The following is a 22730-nucleotide window of genomic DNA, read 5'->3' on the forward strand; positions in this document are numbered from 1 at the left end:
GTGATGCATTAACAATACAGTCTATGGATTGAGCTGTTTGGCATGCTTGGTGCCATCCTACATCGCATGACATCTTCTTCCTTCTGAGCACTTAGACAGCACATATTTATAATTCCTTCATTCAACTATCTCAGAGATGTGAGAAAGACAAATTTGACATTAGTCTCTCACTATGAAAGGTGCCCTTTAAAAATCGAAACTTCTATATCGGGACTATGAAAAGAAGGCACTGCTGAGATTCGAACTCAGGATCTCCTGTTTACTAGACAGGCACGTTAACCAACTAAGCCACAGCACCTCTTTTCCTACTGACCGATAGTAAAGCAGCTTCTGGTAGAGTGGCCTTATTTGATCTTCAGTGTCATCTGATGTCTAGAGACAAACTAATGCGAATGCTATCTGGGATAAACCAATTTTCAGGGCTTCAATACAGACACGACATTCAATCTTTAGTAAAAATACTGTTATTAAAAACCTTGAGCATTAGCTCATTTCTGATATGGTTTGAGCTAGTCTAACTCTTGACATTATCCAGTGTAGGAGATGTGATAAGGTCCATTTTGCCAGAGGCCGATACACAATCTTTAGCTCAATTGCACAGACTTGTCAAAATCCTCATCAGATCATATCACCTGATTTCAGGTTTGTGATGTAGACGAGGTGGCCGAGTGGTTAAGGCGATGGACTGCTAATCCATTGTGCTCTGCATGCATGGGTTCGAATCCCATCCTCGTCGGTTTAATCTCCTTCTTCCGTGTTGAAAAGCTTAGTTTCCATTTAGAACCCAGGTGGTGGATATTTGACCTTCTCAAATCTCTGAGATAGTGCAATGAAGGATTCATAAATCTGTGCTGTCTAAGTGCATATAAAAGAGAAGACGTCATCCGATGTAGGATTGCATCAGGCATGCCAAATAAAAACGGTGGGTTTTATTTTGCCAGATTGAGCATTGGTTTATGACTGGTAAGGATTGCCTTAGTCCAACTCCAGACACCAGACAATGAAGGAGAAGAGATAAGGCCCACTCCGTTAGAGGCCAACTTAAAATCTTCAGTGAAAAAGCAAAGACTCATCAAAATGCTCTTCAGATCTTATGGTCTGGTTTCTACGTTTTTGGGCAGAGAAGTTGGCTGTGAAGTTCAGGTGATGCATTAACAATACAGTCTATGGATTGAGCTGTTTATGCATGGTTTTGACTTCCATCTTTGTTCTTGTTGTTTTCTTGCCCTTTCACTGTTCAAGAAGACTGCTATCAAACTTTTCTAGCAGGCAGGGAGAGATGCGCATGGAAGCATTTCAATCTGGCAAAAGAAAACCACTGTTTTTATTTGGCATGCTTGGTGCCATCCTACATCGCATGACATCTTCTTCCTTCTGAGCACTTAGACAGCACATATTTATAATTCCTTCATTCAACTATCTCAGAGATGTGAGAAAGACAAATTTGACATTAGTCTCTCACTATGAAAGGTGCCCTTTTAAAATCGAAACTTCTATATCGGGACTATGAAAAGAAGGCACTGCTGAGATTCGAACTCAGGATCTCCTGTTTACTAGACAGGCACTTTAACCAACTAAGCCACAGCACCTCTTTTCCTACTGACCGATAGTAAAGCAGCTTCTGGTAGAGTGGCCTTATTTGATCTTCAGTGTCATCTGATGTCTAGAGACAAACTAATGCGAATGCTATCTGGGATAAACCAATTTTCAGGGCTTCAATACAGACACGACATTCAATCTTTAGTAAAAATACTGTTATTAAAAACCCTGAGCATTAGCTCATTTCTGATATGGTTTGAGCTAGTCTAACTCTTGACATTATCCAGTGTAGGAGATGTGATAAGGTCCATTTTGCCAGAGGCCGATACACAATCTTTAGCTCAATTGCACAGACTTGTCAAAATCCTCATCAGATCATATCACCTGATTTCAGGTTTGTCATGTAGACGAGGTGGCCGAGTGGTTAAGGCGATGGACTGCTAATCCATTGTGCTCTGCATGCATGGGTTCGAATCCCATCCTCGTCGGTTTAATCTCCTTCTTCCGTGTTGAAAAGCTTAGTTTCCATTTAGAACCCAGGTGGTGGATATTTGACCTTCTCAAATCTCTGAGATAGTGCAATGAAGGATTCATAAATCTGTGCTGTCTAAGTGCATATAAAAGAGAAGACGTCATCCGATGTAGGATTGCATCAGGCATGCCAAATAAAAACGGTGGGTTTTATTTTGCCAGATTGAGCATTGGTTTATGACTGGTAAGGATTGCCTTAGTCCAACTCCAGACACCAGACAATGAAGGAGAAGAGATAAGGCCCACTCCGTTAGAGGCCAACTTAAAATCTTCAGTGAAAAAGCAAAGACTCATCAAAATGCTCTTCAGATCTTATGGTCTGGTTTCTACGTTTTTGGGCAGAGAAGTTGGCTGTGAAGTTCAGGTGATGCATTAACAATACAGTCTATGGATTGAGCTGTTTATGCATGGTTTTGACTTCCATCTTTGTTCTTGTTGTTTTCTTGCCCTTTCACTGTTCAAGAAGACTGCTATCAAACTTTTCTAGCAGGCAGGGGAGATGCGCATGGAAGCATTTCAATCTGGCAAAAGAAAACCACTGTTTTTATTTGGCATGCTTGGCGCCATCCTACATCGCATGACATCTTCTTCCTTCTGAGCACTTAGACAGCACATATTTATAATTCCTTCATTCAACTATCTCAGAGATGTGAGAAAGACAAATTTGACATTAGTCTCTCACTATGAAAGGTGCCCTTTAAAAATCAAAACTTCTATATCGGGACAATGAAATGAAGGCACTGCTGAGATTCGAACTCAGGATCTCCTGTTTACTAGACAGGCACTTTAACCAACTAAGCCACAGCACCTCTTTTCCTACTGACCGATAGTAAAGCAGCTTCTGGTAGAGTGGCCTTATTTGATCTTCAGTGTCATCTGATGTCTAGAGACAAACTAATGCAAATGCTATCTGGGATAAACCAATTTTCAGGGCTTCAATACAGACACGACATTCAATCTTTAGTAAAAATACTGTTATTAAAAACCCTGAGCATTAGCTCATTTCTGATATGGTTTGAGCTAGTCTAACTCTTGACATTATCCAGTGTAGGAGATGTGATAAGGTCCATTTTGCCAGAGGCCGATACACAATCTTTAGCTCAATTGCACAGACTTGTCAAAATCCTCATCAGATCATATCACCTGATTTCAGGTTTGTCATGTAGACGAGGTGGCCGAGTGGTTAAGGCGATGGACTGCTAATCCATTGTGCTCTGCATGCATGGGTTTGAATCCCATCCTCGTCGGTTTAATCTCCTTCTTCCGTGTTGAAAAGCTTAGTTTCCATTTAGAACCCAGGTGGTGGATATTTGACCTTCTCAAATCTCTGAGATAGTGCAATGAAGGATTCATAAATCTGTGCTGTCTAAGTGCATATAAAAGAGAAGACGTCATCCGATGTAGGATTGCATCAGGCATGCCAAATAAAAACGGTGGGTTTTATTTTGCCAGATTGAGCATTGGTTTATGACTGGTAAGGATTGCCTTAGTCCAACTCCAGACACCAGACAATGAAGGAGAAGAGATAAGGCCCACTCCGTTAGAGGCCAACTTAAAATCTTCAGTGAAAAAGCAAAGACTCATCAAAATGCTCTTCAGATCTTATGGTCTGGTTTCTACGTTTTTGGGCAGAGAAGTTGGCTGTGAAGTTCAGGTGATGCATTAACAATACAGTCTATGGATTGAGCTGTTTATGCATGGTTTTGACTTCCATCTTTGTTCTTGTTGTTTTCTTGCCCTTTCACTGTTCAAGAAGACTGCTATCAAACTTTTCTAGCAGGCAGGGAGAGATGCGCATGGAAGCATTTCAATCTGGCAAAAGAAAACCACTGTTTTTATTTGGCATGCTTGGTGCCATCCTACATCGCATGACATCTTCTTCCTTCTGAGCACTTAGACAGCACATATTTATAATTCCTTCATTCAACTATCTCAGAGATGTGAGAAAGACAAATTTGACATTAGTCTCTCACTATGAAAGGTGCCCTTTTAAAATCGAAACTTCTATATCGGGACTATGAAAAGAAGGCACTGCTGAGATTCGAACTCAGGATCTCCTGTTTACTAGACAGGCACTTTAACCAACTAAGCCACAGCACCTCTTTTCCTACTGACCGATAGTAAAGCAGCTTCTGGTAGAGTGGCCTTATTTGATCTTCAGTGTCATCTGATGTCTAGAGACAAACTAATGCGAATGCTATCTGGGATAAACCAATTTTCAGGGCTTCAATACAGACACGACATTCAATCTTTAGTAAAAATACTGTTATTAAAAACCCTGAGCATTAGCTCATTTCTGATATGGTTTGAGCTAGTCTAACTCTTGACATTATCCAGTGTAGGAGATGTGATAAGGTCCATTTTGCCAGAGGCCGATACACAATCTTTAGCTCAATTGCACAGACTTGTCAAAATCCTCATCAGATCATATCACCTGATTTCAGGTTTGTCATGTAGACGAGGTGGCCGAGTGGTTAAGGCGATGGACTGCTAATCCATTGTGCTCTGCATGCATGGGTTCGAATCCCATCCTCGTCGGTTTAATCTCCTTCTTCCGTGTTGAAAAGCTTAGTTTCCATTTAGAACCCAGGTGGTGGATATTTGACCTTCTCAAATCTCTGAGATAGTGCAATGAAGGATTCATAAATCTGTGCTGTCTAAGTGCATATAAAAGAGAAGACGTCATCCGATGTAGGATTGCATCAGGCATGCCAAATAAAAACGGTGGGTTTTATTTTGCCAGATTGAGCATTGGTTTATGACTGGTAAGGATTGCCTTAGTCCAACTCCAGACACCAGACAATGAAGGAGAAGAGATAAGGCCCACTCCGTTAGAGGCCAACTTAAAATCTTCAGTGAAAAAGCAAAGACTCATCAAAATGCTCTTCAGATCTTATGGTCTGGTTTCTACGTTTTTGGGCAGAGAAGTTGGCTGTGAAGTTCAGGTGATGCATTAACAATACAGTCTATGGATTGAGCTGTTTATGCATGGTTTTGACTTCCATCTTTGTTCTTGTTGTTTTCTTGCCCTTTCACTGTTCAAGAAGACTGCTATCAAACTTTTCTAGCAGGCAGGGAGAGATGCGCATGGAAGCATTTCAATCTGGCAAAAGAAAACCACTGTTTTTATTTGGCATGCTTGGTGCCATCCTACATCGCATGACATCTTCTTCCTTCTGAGCACTTAGACAGCACATATTTATAATTCCTTCATTCAACTATCTCAGAGATGTGAGAAAGACAAATTTGACATTAGTCTCTCACTATGAAAGGTGCCCTTTTAAAATCGAAACTTCTATATCGGGACTATGAAAAGAAGGCACTGCTGAGATTCGAACTCAGGATCTCCTGTTTACTAGACAGGCACTTTAACCAACTAAGCCACAGCACCTCTTTTCCTACTGACCGATAGTAAAGCAGCTTCTGGTAGAGTGGCCTTATTTGATCTTCAGTGTCATCTGATGTCTAGAGACAAACTAATGCGAATGCTATCTGGGATAAACCAATTTTCAGGGCTTCAATACAGACACGACATTCAATCTTTAGTAAAAATACTGTTATTAAAAACCCTGAGCATTAGCTCATTTCTGATATGGTTTGAGCTAGTCTAACTCTTGACATTATCCAGTGTAGGAGATGTGATAAGGTCCATTTTGCCAGAGGCCGATACACAATCTTTAGCTCAATTGCACAGACTTGTCAAAATCCTCATCAGATCATATCACCTGATTTCAGGTTTGTCATGTAGACGAGGTGGCCGAGTGGTTAAGGCGATGGACTGCTAATCCATTGTGCTCTGCATGCATGGGTTCGAATCCCATCCTCGTCGGTTTAATCTCCTTCTTCCGTGTTGAAAAGCTTAGTTTCCATTTAGAACCCAGGTGGTGGATATTTGACCTTCTCAAATCTCTGAGATAGTGCAATGAAGGATTCATAAATCTGTGCTGTCTAAGTGCATATAAAAGAGAAGACGTCATCCGATGTAGGATTGCATCAGGCATGCCAAATAAAAACGGTGGGTTTTATTTTGCCAGATTGAGCATTGGTTTATGACTGGTAAGGATTGCCTTAGTCCAACTCCAGACACCAGACAATGAAGGAGAAGAGATAAGGCCCACTCCGTTAGAGGCCAACTTAAAATCTTCAGTGAAAAAGCAAAGACTCATCAAAATGCTCTTCAGATCTTATGGTCTGGTTTCTACTTTTTTGGGCAGAGAAGTTGGCTGTGAAGTTCAGGTGATGCATTAACAATACAGTCTATGGATTGAGCTGTTTATGCATGGTTTTGACTTCCATCTTTGTTCTTGTTGTTTTCTTGCCCTTTCACTGTTCAAGAAGACTGCTATCAAACTTTTCTAGCAGGGAGAGATGCGCATGGAAGCATTTCAATCTGGCAAAAGAAAACCACTGTTTTTATTTGGCATGCTTGGCGCCATCCTACATCGCATGACATCTTCTTCCTTCTGAGCACTTAGACAGCACATATTTATAATTCCTTCATTCAACTATCTCAGAGATGTGAGAAAGACAAATTTGACATTAGTCTCTCACTATGAAAGGTGCCCTTTAAAAATCAAAACTTCTATATCGGGACTATGAAAAGAAGGCACTGCTGAGATTCGAACTCAGGATCTCCTGTTTACTAGACAGGCACTTTAACCAACTAAGCCACAGCACCTCTTTTCCTACTGACCGATAGTAAAGCAGCTTCTGGTAGAGTGGCCTTATTTGATCTTCAGTGTCATCTGATGTCTAGAGACAAACTAATGCAAATGCTATCTGGGATAAACCAATTTTCAGGGCTTCAATACAGACACGACATTCAATCTTTAGTAAAAATACTGTTATTAAAAACCCTGAGCATTAGCTCATTTCTGATATGGTTTGAGCTAGTCTAACTCTTGACATTATCCAGTGTAGGAGATGTGATAAGGTCCATTTTGCCAGAGGCCGATACACAATCTTTAGCTCAATTGCACAGACTGGTCAAAATCCTCATCAGATCATATCACCTGATTTCAGGTTTGTCATGTAGACGAGGTGGCCGAGTGGTTAAGGCGATGGACTGCTAATCCATTGTGCTCTGCATGCATGGGTTCGAATCCCATCCTCGTCGGTTTAATCTCCTTCTTCCGTGTTGAAAAGCTTAGTTTCCATTTAGAACCCAGGTGGTGGATATTTGACCTTCTCAAATCTCTGAGATAGTGCAATGAAGGATTCATAAATCTGTGCTGTCTAAGTGCATATAAAAGAGAAGACGTCATCCGATGTAGGATTGCATCAGGCATGCCAAATAAAAACGGTGGGTTTTATTTTGCCAGATTGAGCATTGGTTTATGACTGGTAAGGATTGCCTTAGTCCAACTCCAGACACCAGACAATGAAGGAGAAGAGATAAGGCCCACTCCGTTAGAGGCCAACTTAAAATCTTCAGTGAAAAAGCAAAGACTCATCAAAATGCTCTTCAGATCTTATGGTCTGGTTTCTACGTTTTTGGGCAGAGAAGTTGGCTGTGAAGTTCAGGTGATGCATTAACAATACAGTCTATGGATTGAGCTGTTTATGCATGGTTTTGACTTCCATCTTTGTTCTTGTTGTTTTCTTGCCCTTTCACTGTTCAAGAAGACTGCTATCAAACTTTTCTAGCAGGGAGAGATGCGCATGGAAGCATTTCAATCTGGCAAAAGAAAACCACTGTTTTTATTTGGCATGCTTGGTGCCATCCTACATCGCATGACATCTTCTTCCTTCTGAGCACTTAGACAGCACATATTTATAATTCCTTCATTCAACTATCTCAGAGATGTGAGAAAGACAAATTTGACATTAGTCTCTCACTATGAAAGGTGCCCTTTAAAAATCGAAACTTCTATATCGGGACTATGAAAAGAAGGCACTGCTGAGATTCGAACTCAGGATCTCCTGTTTACTAGACAGGCACTTTAACCAACTAAGCCACAGCACCTCTTTTCCTACTGACCGATAGTAAAGCAGCTTCTGGTAGAGTGGCCTTATTTGATCTTCAGTGTCATCTGATGTCTAGAGACAAACTAATGCGAATGCTATCTGGGATAAACCAATTTTCAGGGCTTCAATACAGACACGACATTCAATCTTTAGTAAAAATACTGTTATTAAAAACCCTGAGCATTAGCTCATTTCTGATATGGTTTGAGCTAGTCTAACTCTTGACATTATCCAGTGTAGGAGATGTGATAAGGTCCATTTTGCCAGAGGCCGGTACACAATCTTTAGCTCAATTGCACAGACTTGTCAAAATCCTCATCAGATCATATCACCTGATTTCAGGTTTGTCATGTAGACGAGGTGGCCGAGTGGTTAAGGCGATGGACTGCTAATCCATTGTGCTCTGCATGCATGGGTTCGAATCCCATCCTCGTCGGTTTAATCTCCTTCTTCCGTGTTGAAAAGCTTAGTTTCCATTTAGAACCCAGGTGGTGGATATTTGACCTTCTCAAATCTCTGAGATAGTGCAATGAAGGATTCATAAATCTGTGCTGTCTAAGTGCATATAAAAGAGAAGACGTCATCCGATGTAGGATTGCATCAGGCATGCCAAATAAAAACGGTGGGTTTTATTTTGCCAGATTGAGCATTGGTTTATGACTGGTAAGGATTGCCTTAGTCCAACTCCAGACACCAGACAATGAAGGAGAAGAGATAAGGCCCACTCCGTTAGAGGCCAACTTAAAATCTTCAGTGAAAAAGCAAAGACTCATCAAAATGCTCTTCAGATCTTATGGTCTGGTTTCTACGTTTTTGGGCAGAGAAGTTGGCTGTGAAGTTCAGGTGATGCATTAACAATACAGTCTATGGATTGAGCTGTTTATGCATGGTTTTGACTTCCATCTTTGTTCTTGTTGTTTTCTTGCCCTTTCACTGTTCAAGAAGACTGCTATCAAACTTTTCTAGCAGGGAGAGATGCGCATGGAAGCATTTCAATCTGGCAAAAGAAAACCACTGTTTTTATTTGGCATGCTTGGTGCCATCCTACATCGCATGACATCTTCTTCCTTCTGAGCACTTAGACAGCACATATTTATAATTCCTTCATTCAACTATCTCAGAGATGTGAGAAAGACAAATTTGACATTAGTCTCTCACTATGAAAGGTGCCCTTTAAAAATCGAAACTTCTATATCGGGACTATGAAAAGAAGGCACTGCTGAGATTCGAACTCAGGATCTCCTGTTTACTAGACAGGCACTTTAACCAACTAAGCCACAGCACCTCTTTTCCTACTGACCGATAGTAAAGCAGCTTCTGGTAGAGTGGCCTTATTTGATCTTCAGTGTCATCTGATGTCTAGAGACAAACTAATGCAAATGCTATCTGGGATAAACCAATTTTCAGGGCTTCAATACAGACACGACATTCAATCTTTAGTAAAAATACTGTTATTAAAAACCCTGAGCATTAGCTCATTTCTGATATGGTTTGAGCTAGTCAAACTCTTGACATTATCCAGTGTAGGAGATGTGATAAGGTCCATTTTGCCAGAGGCCGATACACAATCTTTAGCTCAATTGCACAGACTGGTCAAAATCCTCATCAGATCATATCACCTGATTTGAGGTTTGTGATGTAGACGAGGTGGCCGAGTGGTTAAGGCGATGGACTGCTAATCCATTGTGCTCTGCATGCATGGGTTCGAATCCCATCCTCGTCGGTTTAATCTCCTTCTTCCGTGTTGAAAAGCTTAGTTTCCATTTAGAACCCAGGTGGTGGATATTTGACCTTCTCAAATCTCTGAGATAGTGCAATGAAGGATTCATAAATCTGTGCTGTCTAAGTGCATATAAAAGAGAAGACGTCATCCGATGTAGGATTGCATCAGGCATGCCAAATAAAAACGGTGGGTTTTATTTTGCCAGATTGAGCATTGGTTTATGACTGGTAAGGATTGCCTTAGTCCAACTCCAGACACCAGACAATGAAGGAGAAGAGATAAGGCCCACTCCGTTAGAGGCCAACTTAAAATCTTCAGTGAAAAAGCAAAGACTCATCAAAATGCTCTTCAGATCTTATGGTCTGGTTTCTACGTTTTTGGGCAGAGAAGTTGGCTGTGAAGTTCAGGTGATGCATTAACAATACAGTCTATGGATTGAGCTGTTTATGCATGGTTTTGACTTCCATCTTTGTTCTTGTTGTTTTCTTGCCCTTTCACTGTTCAAGAAGACTGCTATCAAACTTTTCTAGCAGGGAGAGATGCGCATGGAAGCATTTCAATCTGGCAAAAGAAAACCACTGTTTTTATTTGGCATGCTTGGTGCCATCCTATATCGCATGACATCTTCTTCCTTCTGAGCACTTAGACAGCACATATTTATAATTCCTTCATTCAACTATCTCAGAGATGTGAGAAAGACAAATTTGACATTAGTCTCTCACTATGAAAGGTGCCCTTTAAAAATCGAAACTTCTATATCGGGACTATGAAAAGAAGGCACTGCTGAGATTCGAACTCAGGATCTCCTGTTTACTAGACAGGCACTTTAACCAACTAAGCCACAGCACCTCTTTTCCTACTGACCGATAGTAAAGCAGCTTCTGGTAGAGTGGCCTTATTTGATCTTCAGTGTCATCTGATGTCTAGAGACAAACTAATGCGAATGCTATCTGGGATAAACCAATTTTCAGGGCTTCAATACAGACACGACATTCAATCTTTAGTAAAAATACTGTTATTAAAAACCCTGAGCATTAGCTCATTTCTGATATGGTTTGAGCTAGTCTAACTCTTGACATTATCCAGTGTAGGAGATGTGATAAGGTCCATTTTGCCAGAGGCCGGTACACAATCTTTAGCTCAATTGCACAGACTTGTCAAAATCCTCATCAGATCATATCACCTGATTTCAGGTTTGTCATGTAGACGAGGTGGCCGAGTGGTTAAGGCGATGGACTGCTAATCCATTGTGCTCTGCATGCATGGGTTCGAATCCCATCCTCGTCGGTTTAATCTCCTTCTTCCGTGTTGAAAAGCTTAGTTTCCATTTAGAACCCAGGTGGTGGATATTTGACCTTCTCAAATCTCTGAGATAGTGCAATGAAGGATTCATAAATCTGTGCTGTCTAAGTGCATATAAAAGAGAAGACGTCATCCGATGTAGGATTGCATCAGGCATGCCAAATAAAAACGGTGGGTTTTATTTTGCCAGATTGAGCATTGGTTTATGACTGGTAAGGATTGCCTTAGTCCAACTCCAGACACCAGACAATGAAGGAGAAGAGATAAGGCCCACTCCGTTAGAGGCCAACTTAAAATCTTCAGTGAAAAAGCAAAGACTCATCAAAATGCTCTTCAGATCTTATGGTCTGGTTTCTACGTTTTTGGGCAGAGAAGTTGGCTGTGAAGTTCAGGTGATGCATTAACAATACAGTCTATGGATTGAGCTGTTTATGCATGGTTTTGACTTCCATCTTTGTTCTTGTTGTTTTCTTGCCCTTTCACTGTTCAAGAAGACTGCTATCAAACTTTTCTAGCAGGGAGAGATGCGCATGGAAGCATTTCAATCTGGCAAAAGAAAACCACTGTTTTTATTTGGCATGCTTGGTGCCATCCTACATCGCATGACATCTTCTTCCTTCTGAGCACTTAGACAGCACATATTTATAATTCCTTCATTCAACTATCTCAGAGATGTGAGAAAGACAAATTTGACATTAGTCTCTCACTATGAAAGGTGCCCTTTAAAAATCGAAACTTCTATATCGGGACTATGAAAAGAAGGCACTGCTGAGATTCGAACTCAGGATCTCCTGTTTACTAGACAGGCACTTTAACCAACTAAGCCACAGCACCTCTTTTCCTACTGACCGATAGTAAAGCAGTTTCTGGTAGAGTAACCTTATTTGATCTTCAGTGTCATCTGATGTCTAGAGACAAACTAATGCAAATGCTATCTGGGATAAACCAATTTTCAGGGCTTCAATACAGACACGACATTCAATCTTTAGTAAAAATACTGTTATTAAAAACCCTGAGCATTAGCTCATTTCTGATATGGTTTGAGCTAGTCTAACTCTTGACATTATCCAGTGTAGGAGATGTGATAAGGTCCATTTTGCCAGAGGCCGATACACAATCTTTAGCTCATTTGCACAGACTGGTCAAAATCCTCATCAGATCATATCACCTGATTTCAGTTTTGTCATGTAGACGAGGTGGCCGAGTGGTTAAGGCGATGGACTGCTAATCCATTGTGCTCTGCATGCATGTGTTCGAATCCCATCATCGTCGGTTTAATCTCCTTCTTCCGTGTTGAAAAGCTTAGTTTCCATTTAGAACCCAGGTGGTGGATATTTGACCTTCTCAAATCTCTGAGATAGTGCAATGAAGGATTCATAAATCTGTGCTGTCTAAGTGCATATAAAAGAGAAGACGTCATCCGATGTAGGATTGCATCAGGCATGCCAAATAAAAACGGTGGGTTTTATTTTGCCAGATTGAGCATTGGTTTATGACTGGTAAGGATTGCCTTAGTCCAACTCCAGACACCAGACAATGAAGGAGAAGAGATAAGGCCCACTCCGTTAGAGGCCAACTTAAAATCTTCAGTGAAAAAGCAAAGACTCATCAAAATGCTCTTCAGATCTTATGGTCTGGTTTCTACGTTTTTGGGCAGAGAAGTTGGCTGTGAAGTTCAGGTGATGCATTAACAATACAGTCTATGGATTGAGCTGTTTATGCATGGTTTTGACTTCCATCTTTGTTCTTGTTGTTTTCTTGCCCTTTCACTGTTCAAGAAGACTGCTATCAAACTTTTCTAGCAGGGAGAGATGCGCATGGAAGCATTTCAATCTGGCAAAAGAAAACCACTGTTTTTATTTGGCATGCTTGGTGCCATCCTATATCGCATGACATCTTCTTCCTTCTGAGCACTTAGACAGCACATATTTATAATTCCTTCATTCAACTATCTCAGAGATGTGAGAAAGACAAATTTGACATTAGTCTCTCACTATGAAAGGTGCCCTTTAAAAATCGAAACTTCTATATCGGGACTATGAAAAGAAGGCACTGCTGAGATTCGAACTCAGGATCTCCTGTTTACTAGACAGGCACTTTAACCAACTAAGCCACAGCACCTCTTTTCCTACTGACCGATAGTAAAGCAGCTTCTGGTAGAGTGGCCTTATTTGATCTTCAGTGTCATCTGATGTCTAGAGACAAACTAATGCGAATGCTATCTGGGATAAACCAATTTTCAGGGCTTCAATACAGACACGACATTCAATCTTTAGTAAAAATACTGTTATTAAAAACCCTGAGCATTAGCTCATTTCTGATATGGTTTGAGCTAGTCTAACTCTTGACATTATCCAGTGTAGGAGATGTGATAAGGTCCATTTTGCCAGAGGCCGGTACACAATCTTTAGCTCAATTGCACAGACTTGTCAAAATCCTCATCAGATCATATCACCTGATTTCAGGTTTGTCATGTAGACGAGGTGGCCGAGTGGTTAAGGCGATGGACTGCTAATCCATTGTGCTCTGCATGCATGGGTTCGAATCCCATCCTCGTCGGTTTAATCTCCTTCTTCCGTGTTGAAAAGCTTAGTTTCCATTTAGAACCCAGGTGGTGGATATTTGACCTTCTCAAATCTCTGAGATAGTGCAATGAAGGATTCATAAATCTGTGCTGTCTAAGTGCATATAAAAGAGAAGACGTCATCCGATGTAGGATTGCATCAGGCATGCCAAATAAAAACGGTGGGTTTTATTTTGCCAGATTGAGCATTGGTTTATGACTGGTAAGGATTGCCTTAGTCCAACTCCAGACACCAGACAATGAAGGAGAAGAGATAAGGCCCACTCCGTTAGAGGCCAACTTAAAATCTTCAGTGAAAAAGCAAAGACTCATCAAAATGCTCTTCAGATCTTATGGTCTGGTTTCTACGTTTTTGGGCAGAGAAGTTGGCTGTGAAGTTCAGGTGATGCATTAACAATACAGTCTATGGATTGAGCTGTTTATGCATGGTTTTGACTTCCATCTTTGTTCTTGTTGTTTTCTTGCCCTTTCACTGTTCAAGAAGACTGCTATCAAACTTTTCTAGCAGGGAGAGATGCGCATGGAAGCATTTCAATCTGGCAAAAGAAAACCACTGTTTTTATTTGGCATGCTTGGTGCCATCCTACATCGCATGACATCTTCTTCCTTCTGAGCACTTAGACAGCACATATTTATAATTCCTTCATTCAACTATCTCAGAGATGTGAGAAAGACAAATTTGACATTAGTCTCTCACTATGAAAGGTGCCCTTTAAAAATCGAAACTTCTATATCGGGACTATGAAAAGAAGGCACTGCTGAGATTCGAACTCAGGATCTCCTGTTTACTAGACAGGCACTTTAACCAACTAAGCCACAGCACCTCTTTTCCTACTGACCGATAGTAAAGCAGTTTCTGGTAGAGTAACCTTATTTGATCTTCAGTGTCATCTGATGTCTAGAGACAAACTAATGCAAATGCTATCTGGGATAAACCAATTTTCAGGGCTTCAATACAGACACGACATTCAATCTTTAGTAAAAATACTGTTATTAAAAACCCTGAGCATTAGCTCATTTCTGATATGGTTTGAGCTAGTCTAACTCTTGACATTATCCAGTGTAGGAGATGTGATAAGGTCCATTTTGCCAGAGGCCGATACACAATCTTTAGCTCATTTGCACAGACTGGTCAAAATCCTCATCAGATCATATCACCTGATTTCAGTTTTGTCATGTAGACGAGGTGGCCGAGTGGTTAAGGCGATGGACTGCTAATCCATTGTGCTCTGCATGCATGTGTTCGAATCCCATCATCGTCGGTTTAATCTCCTTCTTCCGTGTTGAAAAGCTTAGTTTCCATTTAGAACCCAGGTGGTGGATATTTGACCTTCTCAAATCTCTGAGATAGTGCAATGAAGGATTCATAAATCTGTGCTGTCTAAGTGCATATAAAAGAGAAGACGTCATCCGATGTAGGATTGCATCAGGCATGCCAAATAAAAACGGTGGGTTTTATTTTGCCAGATTGAGCATTGGTTTATGACTGGTAAGGATTGCCTTAGTCCAACTCCAGACACCAGACAATGAAGGAGAAGAGATAAGGCCCACTCCGTTAGAGGCCAACTTAAAATCTTCAGTGAAAAAGCAAAGACTCATCAAAATGCTCTTCAGATCTTATGGTCTGGTTTCTACGTTTTTGGGCAGAGAAGTTGGCTGTGAAGTTCAGGTGATGCATTAACAATACAGTCTATGGATTGAGCTGTTTATGCATGGTTTTGACTTCCATCTTTGTTCTTGTTGTTTTCTTGCCCTTTCACTGTTCAAGAAGACTGCTATCAAACTTTTCTAGCAGGGAGAGATGCGCATGGAAGCATTTCAATCTGGCAAAAGAAAACCACTGTTATTATTTGGCATGCTTGGTGCCATCCTACATCGCATGACATCTTCTTCCTTCTGAGCACTTAGACAGCACATATTTATAATTCCTTCATTCAACTATCTCAGAGATGTGAGAAAGACAAATTTGACATTAGTCTCTCACTATGAAAGGTGCCCTTTAAAAATCGAAACTTCTATATCGGGACTATGAAAAGAAGGCACTGCTGAGATTCGAACTCAGGATCTCCTGTTTACTAGACAGGCACTTTAACCAACTAAGCCACAGCACCTCTTTTCCTACTGACCGATAGTAAAGCAGCTTCTGGTAGAGTGGCCTTATTTGATCTTCAGTGTCATCTGATGTCTAGAGACAAACTAATGCGAATGCTATCTGGGATAAACCAATTTTCAGGGCTTCAATACAGACACGACATTCAATCTTTAGTAAAAATACTGTTATTAAAAACCCTGAGCATTAGCTCATTTCTGATATGGTTTGAGCTAGTCTAACTCTTGACATTATCCAGTGTAGGAGATGTGATAAGGTCCATTTTGCCAGAGGCCGATACACAATCTTTAGCTCAATTGCACAGACTTGTCAAAATCCTCATCAGATCATATCACCTGATTTCAGGTTTGTCATGTAGACGAGGTGGCCGAGTGGTTAAGGCGATGGACTGCTAATCCATTGTGCTCTGCATGCATGGGTTCGAATCCCATCCTCGTCGGTTTAATCTCCTTCTTCCGTGTTGAAAAGCTTAGTTTCCATTTAGAACCCAGGTGGTGGATATTTGACCTTCTCAAATCTCTGAGATAGTGCAATGAAGGATTCTTAAATCTGTGCTGACTAAGTGCATATAAAAGAGAAGACGTCATCCGATGTAGGATTGCATCAGGCATGCCAAATAAAAACGGTGGGTTTTATTTTGCCAGATTGAGCATTCGTTTATGACTGATAAGGATTGCCTTAGTCCAACTCCAGACACCAGACAATGAAGGAGAAGAGATAAGGCCCACTCCGTTAGAGGCCAACTTAAAATCTTCAGTGAAAAAGCAAAGACTCATCAAAATGCTCTTCAGATCTTATGGTCTGGTTTCTACGTTTTTGGGCAGAGAAGTTGGCTGTGAAGTTCAGGTGATGCATTAACAATACAGTCTATGGATTGAGCTGTTTATGCATGGTTTTGACTTCCATCTTTGTTCTTGTTGTTTTCTTGCCCTTTCACTGTTCAAGAAGACTGCTATCAAACTTTTCTAGCAGGGAGAGATGCGCATGGAAGCATTTCAATCTGGCAAAAGAAAACCACTGTTTTTATTTGGCATGCTTGGTGCCATCCTACATCGCATGACATCTTCTTCCTTCTGAGCACTTAGAGAGCACATATTTATAATAATTCCTTCATTCAACTATCTCAGAGATGTGAGAAAGACAAATTTGACATTAGTCTCTCACTATGAAAGGTGCCCTTTAAAAATCGAAACTTCTATATCGGGACTATGAAAAGAAGGCACTGCTGAGATTCGAACTCAGGATCTCCTGTTTACTAGACAGGCACTTTAACCAACTAAGCCACAGCACCTCTTTTCCTACTGACCGATAGTAAAGCAGTTTCTGGTAGAGTGGCCTTATTTGATCTTCAGTGTCATCTGATGTCTAGAGACAAACTAATGCAAATGCTATCTGGGATAAACCAATTTTCAGGGCTTCAATACAGACACGACATTCAATCTTTAGTAAAAATACTGTTATTAAAAACCCTGAGCATTAGCTCATTTCTGATATGGTTTGAGCTAGTCTACCTCTTGACATTATCCAGTGTAGGAGATGTGATAAGGTCCATTTTGCCAGAGGCCGATACACAATCTTTAGCTCAATTGCACAGACTGGTCAAAATCCTCATCAGATCATATCACCTGATTTAAGGTTTGTCATGTAGACGAGGTGGCCGAGTGGTTAAGGCGATGGACTGCTAATCCATTGTACTCTGCATGCATGGGTTCGAATCCCATCATCGTCAGTTTAATCTCTTTCTTCCGTGTTGAAAAGCTTAGTTTCCATTTAGAACCCAGGTGGTGGATATTTGACCTTCTCAAATCTCTGAGATAGTGCAATGAAGGATTCATAAATCTGTGCTGTCTAAGTGCATATAAAAGAGAAGACGTCATCCGATGTAGGATTGCATCAGGCATGCCAAATAAAAACGGTGGGTTTTATTTTGCCAGATTGAGCATTGGTTTATGACTGGTAAGGATTGCCTTAGTCCAACTCCAGACACCAGACAATGAAGGAGAAGAGATAAGGCCCACTCCGTTAGAGGCCAACTTAAAATCTTCAGTGAAAAAGCAAAGACTCATCAAAATGCTCTTCAGATCTTATGGTCTGGTTTCTACGTTTTTGGGCAGAGAAGTTGGCTGTGAAGTTCAGGTGATGCATTAACAATACAGTCTATGGATTGAGCTGTTTATGCATGGTTTTGACTTCCATCTTTGTTCTTGTTGTTTTCTTGCCCTTTCACTGTTCAAGAAGACTGCTATCAAACTTTTCTAGCAGGGAGAGATGCGCATGGAAGCATTTCAATCTGGCAAAAGAAAACCACTGTTTTTATTTGGCATGCTTGGTGCCATCCTACATCGCATGACATCTTCTTCCTTCTGAGCACTTAGAGAGCACATATTTATAATAATTCCTTCATTCAACTATCTCAGAGATGTGAGAAAGACAAATTTGACATTAGTCTCTCACTATGAAAGGTGCCCTTTAAAAATCGAAACTTCTATATCGGGACTATGAAAAGAAGGCACTGCTGAGATTCGAACTCAGGATCTCCTGTTTACTAGACAGGCACTTTAACCAACTAAGCCACAGCACCTCTTTTCCTACTGACCGATAGTAAAGCAGTTTCTGGTAGAGTGGCCTTATTTGATCTTCAGTGTCATCTGATGTCTAGAGACAAACTAATGCAAATGCTATCTGGGATAAACCAATTTTCAGGGCTTCAATACAGACACGACATTCAATCTTTAGTAAAAATACTGTTATTAAAAACCCTGAGCATTAGCTCATTTCTGATATGGTTTGAGCTAGTCTACCTCTTGACATTATCCAGTGTAGGAGATGTGATAAGGTCCATTTTGCCAGAGGCCGATACACAATCTTTAGCTCAATTGCACAGACTTGTCAAAATCCTCATCAGATCATATCACCTGATTTAAGGTTTGTCATGTAGACGAGGTGGCCGAGTGGTTAAGGCGATGGACTGCTAATCCATTGTACTCTGCATGCATGGGTTCGAATCCCATCATCGTCAGTTTAATCTCCTTCTTCCGTGTTGAAAAGCTTAGTTTCCATTTAGAACCCAGGTGGTGGATATTTGACCTTCTCAAATCTCTGAGATAGTGCAATGAAGGATTCATAAATCTGTGCTGTCTAAGTGCATATAAAAGAGAAGACGTCATCCGATGTAGGATTGCATCAGGCATGCCAAATAAAAACGGTGGGTTTTATTTTGCCAGATTGAGCATTGGTTTATGACTGGTAAGGATTGCCTTAGTCCAACTCCAGACACCAGACAATGAAGGAGAAGAGATAAGGCCCACTCCGTTAGAGGCCAACTTAAAATCTTCAGTGAAAAAGCAAAGACTCATCAAAATGCTCTTCAGATCTTATGGTCTGGTTTCTACGTTTTTGGGCAGAGAAGTTGGCTGTGAAGTTCAGGTGATGCATTAACAATACAGTCTATGGATTGAGCTGTTTATGCATGGTTTTGACTTCCATCTTTGTTCTTGTTGTTTTCTTGCCCTTTCACTGTTCAAGAAGACTGCTATCAAACTTTTCTAGCAGGGAGAGATGCGCATGGAAGCATTTCAATCTGGCAAAAGAAAACCACTGTTTTTATTTGGCATGCTTGGTGCCATCCTACATCGCATGACATCTTCTTCCTTCTGAGCACTTAGAGAGCACATATTTATAATAATTCCTTCATTCAACTATCTCAGAGATGTGAGAAAGACAAATTTGACATTAGTCTCTCACTATGAAAGGTGCCCTTTAAAAATCGAAACTTCTATATCGGGACTATGAAAAGAAGGCACTGCTGAGATTCGAACTCAGGATCTCCTGTTTACTAGACAGGCACTTTAACCAACTAAGCCACAGCACCTCTTTTCCTACTGACCGATAGTAAAGCAGTTTCTGGTAGAGTGGCCTTATTTGATCTTCAGTGTCATCTGATGTCTAGAGACAAACTAATGCAAATGCTATCTGGGATAAACCAATTTTCAGGGCTTCAATACAGACACGACATTCAATCTTTAGTAAAAATACTGTTATTAAAAACCCTGAGCATTAGCTCATTTCTGATATGGTTTGAGCTAGTCTACCTCTTGACATTATCCAGTGTAGGAGATGTGATAAGGTCCATTTTGCCAGAGGCCGATACACAATCTTTAGCTCAATTGCACAGACTGGTCAAAATCCTCATCAGATCATATCACCTGATTTAAGGTTTGTCATGTAGACGAGGTGGCCGAGTGGTTAAGGCGATGGACTGCTAATCCATTGTACTCTGCATGCATGGGTTCGAATCCCATCATCGTCAGTTTAATCTCCTTCTTCCGTGTTGAAAAGCTTAGTTTCCATTTAGAACCCAGGTGGTGGATATTTGACCTTCTCAAATCTCTGAGATAGTGCAATGAAGGATTCATAAATCTGTGCTGTCTAAGTGCATATAAAAGAGAAGACGTCATCCGATGTAGGATTGCATCAGGCATGCCAAATAAAAACGGTGGGTTTTATTTTGCCAGATTGAGCATTGGTTTATGACTGGTAAGGATTGCCTTAGTCCAACTCCAGACACCAGACAATGAAGGAGAAGAGATAAGGCCCACTCCGTTAGAGGCCAACTTAAAATCTTCAGTGAAAAAGCAAAGACTCATCAAAATGCTCTTCAGATCTTATGGTCTGGTTTCTACGTTTTTGGGCAGAGAAGTTGGCTGTGAAGTTCAGGTGATGCATTAACAATACAGTCTATGGATTGAGCTGTTTATGCATGGTTTTGACTTCCATCTTTGTTCTTGTTGTTTTCTTGCCCTTTCACTGTTCAAGAAGACTGCTATCAAACTTTTCTAGCAGGGAGAGATGCGCATGGAAGCATTTCAATCTGGCAAAAGAAAACCACTGTTTTTATTTGGCATGCTTGGTGCCATCCTACATCGCATGACATCTTCTTCCTTCTGAGCACTTAGAGAGCACATATTTATAATAATTCCTTCATTCAACTATCTCAGAGATGTGAGAAAGACAAATTTGACATTAGTCTCTCACTATGAAAGGTGCCCTTTAAAAATCGAAACTTCTATATCGGGACTATGAAAAGAAGGCACTGCTGAGATTCGAACTCAGGATCTCCTGTTTACTAGACAGGCACTTTAACCAACTAAGCCACAGCACCTCTTTTCCTACTGACCGATAGTAAAGCAGTTTCTGGTAGAGTGGCCTTATTTGATCTTCAGTGTCATCTGATGTCTAGAGACAAACTAATGCAAATGCTATCTGGGATAAACCAATTTTCAGGGCTTCAATACAGACACGACATTCAATCTTTAGTAAAAATACTGTTATTAAAAACCCTGAGCATTAGCTCATTTCTGATATGGTTTGAGCTAGTCTACCTCTTGACATTATCCAGTGTAGGAGATGTGATAAGGTCCATTTTGCCAGAGGCCGATACACAATCTTTAGCTCAATTGCACAGACTGGTCAAAATCCTCATCAGATCATATCACCTGATTTAAGGTTTGTCATGTAGACGAGGTGGCCGAGTGGTTAAGGCGATGGACTGCTAATCCATTGTACTCTGCATGCATGGGTTCGAATCCCATCATCGTCAGTTTAATCTCTTTCTTCCGTGTTGAAAAGCTTAGTTTCCATTTAGAACCCAGGTGGTGGATATTTGACCTTCTCAAATCTCTGAGATAGTGCAATGAAGGATTCATAAATCTGTGCTGTCTAAGTGCATATAAAAGAGAAGACGTCATCCGATGTAGGATTGCATCAGGCATGCCAAATAAAAACGGTGGGTTTTATTTTGCCAGATTGAGCATTGGTTTATGACTGGTAAGGATTGCCTTAGTCCAACTCCAGACACCAGACAATGAAGGAGAAGAGATAAGGCCCACTCCGTTAGAGGCCAACTTAAAATCTTCAGTGAAAAAGCAAAGACTCATCAAAATGCTCTTCAGATCTTATGGTCTGGTTTCTACGTTTTTGGGCAGAGAAGTTGGCTGTGAAGTTCAGGTGATGCATTAACAATACAGTCTATGGATTGAGCTGTTTATGCATGGTTTTGACTTCCATCTTTGTTCTTGTTGTTTTCTTGCCCTTTCACTGTTCAAGAAGACTGCTATCAAACTTTTCTAGCAGGGAGAGATGCGCATGGAAGCATTTCAATCTGGCAAAAGAAAACCACTGTTTTTATTTGGCATGCTTGGTGCCATCCTACATCGCATGACATCTTCTTCCTTCTGAGCACTTAGAGAGCACATATTTATAATAATTCCTTCATTCAACTATCTCAGAGATGTGAGAAAGACAAATTTGACATTAGTCTCTCACTATGAAAGGTGCCCTTTAAAAATCGAAACTTCTATATCGGGACTATGAAAAGAAGGCACTGCTGAGATTCGAACTCAGGATCTCCTGTTTACTAGACAGGCACTTTAACCAACTAAGCCACAGCACCTCTTTTCCTACTGACCGATAGTAAAGCAGTTTCTGGTAGAGTGGCCTTATTTGATCTTCAGTGTCATCTGATGTCTAGAGACAAACTAATGCAAATGCTATCTGGGATAAACCAATTTTCAGGGCTTCAATACAGACACGACATTCAATCTTTAGTAAAAATACTGTTATTAAAAACCCTGAGCATTAGCTCATTTCTGATATGGTTTGAGCTAGTCTACCTCTTGACATTATCCAGTGTAGGAGATGTGATAAGGTCCATTTTGCCAGAGGCCGATACACAATCTTTAGCTCAATTGCACAGACTTGTCAAAATCCTCATCAGATCATATCACCTGATTTAAGGTTTGTCATGTAGACGAGGTGGCCGAGTGGTTAAGGCGATGGACTGCTAATCCATTGTACTCTGCATGCATGGGTTCGAATCCCATCATCGTCAGTTTAATCTCCTTCTTCCGTGTTGAAAAGCTTAGTTTCCATTTAGAACCCAGGTGGTGGATATTTGACCTTCTCAAATCTCTGAG

General features: G+C 40.7%; 10 non-coding genes across 10 annotated transcripts; all 10 read left to right on the forward strand.

Moving 5' to 3' along the window:
* Positions 1-654: 654 nt before the first annotated feature.
* Positions 655-736, forward strand: TRNAS-GCU (transfer RNA serine (anticodon GCU)). Its single transcript has one exon. It is a non-coding gene; the product is annotated as a tRNA-Ser (tRNA).
* Positions 737-1945: 1209 nt separating this feature from the next.
* TRNAS-GCU (transfer RNA serine (anticodon GCU)) lies at positions 1946-2027 on the forward strand. The gene has a single exon. It is a non-coding gene; the product is annotated as a tRNA-Ser (tRNA).
* Positions 2028-4526: 2499 nt separating this feature from the next.
* Positions 4527-4608, forward strand: TRNAS-GCU (transfer RNA serine (anticodon GCU)). Its single transcript has one exon. It is a non-coding gene; the product is annotated as a tRNA-Ser (tRNA).
* Positions 4609-5817: 1209 nt separating this feature from the next.
* TRNAS-GCU (transfer RNA serine (anticodon GCU)) lies at positions 5818-5899 on the forward strand. Its single transcript has one exon. It is a non-coding gene; the product is annotated as a tRNA-Ser (tRNA).
* A 1205-nt stretch (positions 5900-7104) lies between these two features.
* TRNAS-GCU (transfer RNA serine (anticodon GCU)) lies at positions 7105-7186 on the forward strand. Its single transcript has one exon. It is a non-coding gene; the product is annotated as a tRNA-Ser (tRNA).
* Positions 7187-8391: 1205 nt separating this feature from the next.
* Positions 8392-8473, forward strand: TRNAS-GCU (transfer RNA serine (anticodon GCU)). The gene has a single exon. It is a non-coding gene; the product is annotated as a tRNA-Ser (tRNA).
* Positions 8474-9678: 1205 nt separating this feature from the next.
* TRNAS-GCU (transfer RNA serine (anticodon GCU)) lies at positions 9679-9760 on the forward strand. The gene has a single exon. It is a non-coding gene; the product is annotated as a tRNA-Ser (tRNA).
* A 1205-nt stretch (positions 9761-10965) lies between these two features.
* TRNAS-GCU (transfer RNA serine (anticodon GCU)) lies at positions 10966-11047 on the forward strand. The gene has a single exon. It is a non-coding gene; the product is annotated as a tRNA-Ser (tRNA).
* A 2492-nt stretch (positions 11048-13539) lies between these two features.
* TRNAS-GCU (transfer RNA serine (anticodon GCU)) lies at positions 13540-13621 on the forward strand. Its single transcript has one exon. It is a non-coding gene; the product is annotated as a tRNA-Ser (tRNA).
* Positions 13622-16113: 2492 nt separating this feature from the next.
* Positions 16114-16195, forward strand: TRNAS-GCU (transfer RNA serine (anticodon GCU)). Its single transcript has one exon. It is a non-coding gene; the product is annotated as a tRNA-Ser (tRNA).
* Positions 16196-22730: the final 6535 nt, after the last annotated feature.

This window comes from Anomaloglossus baeobatrachus, chromosome 7, assembly GCF_048569485.1.
Source record: "Anomaloglossus baeobatrachus isolate aAnoBae1 chromosome 7, aAnoBae1.hap1, whole genome shotgun sequence".
NCBI classification, from domain to species: Eukaryota; Metazoa; Chordata; class Amphibia; order Anura; family Aromobatidae; genus Anomaloglossus; species Anomaloglossus baeobatrachus.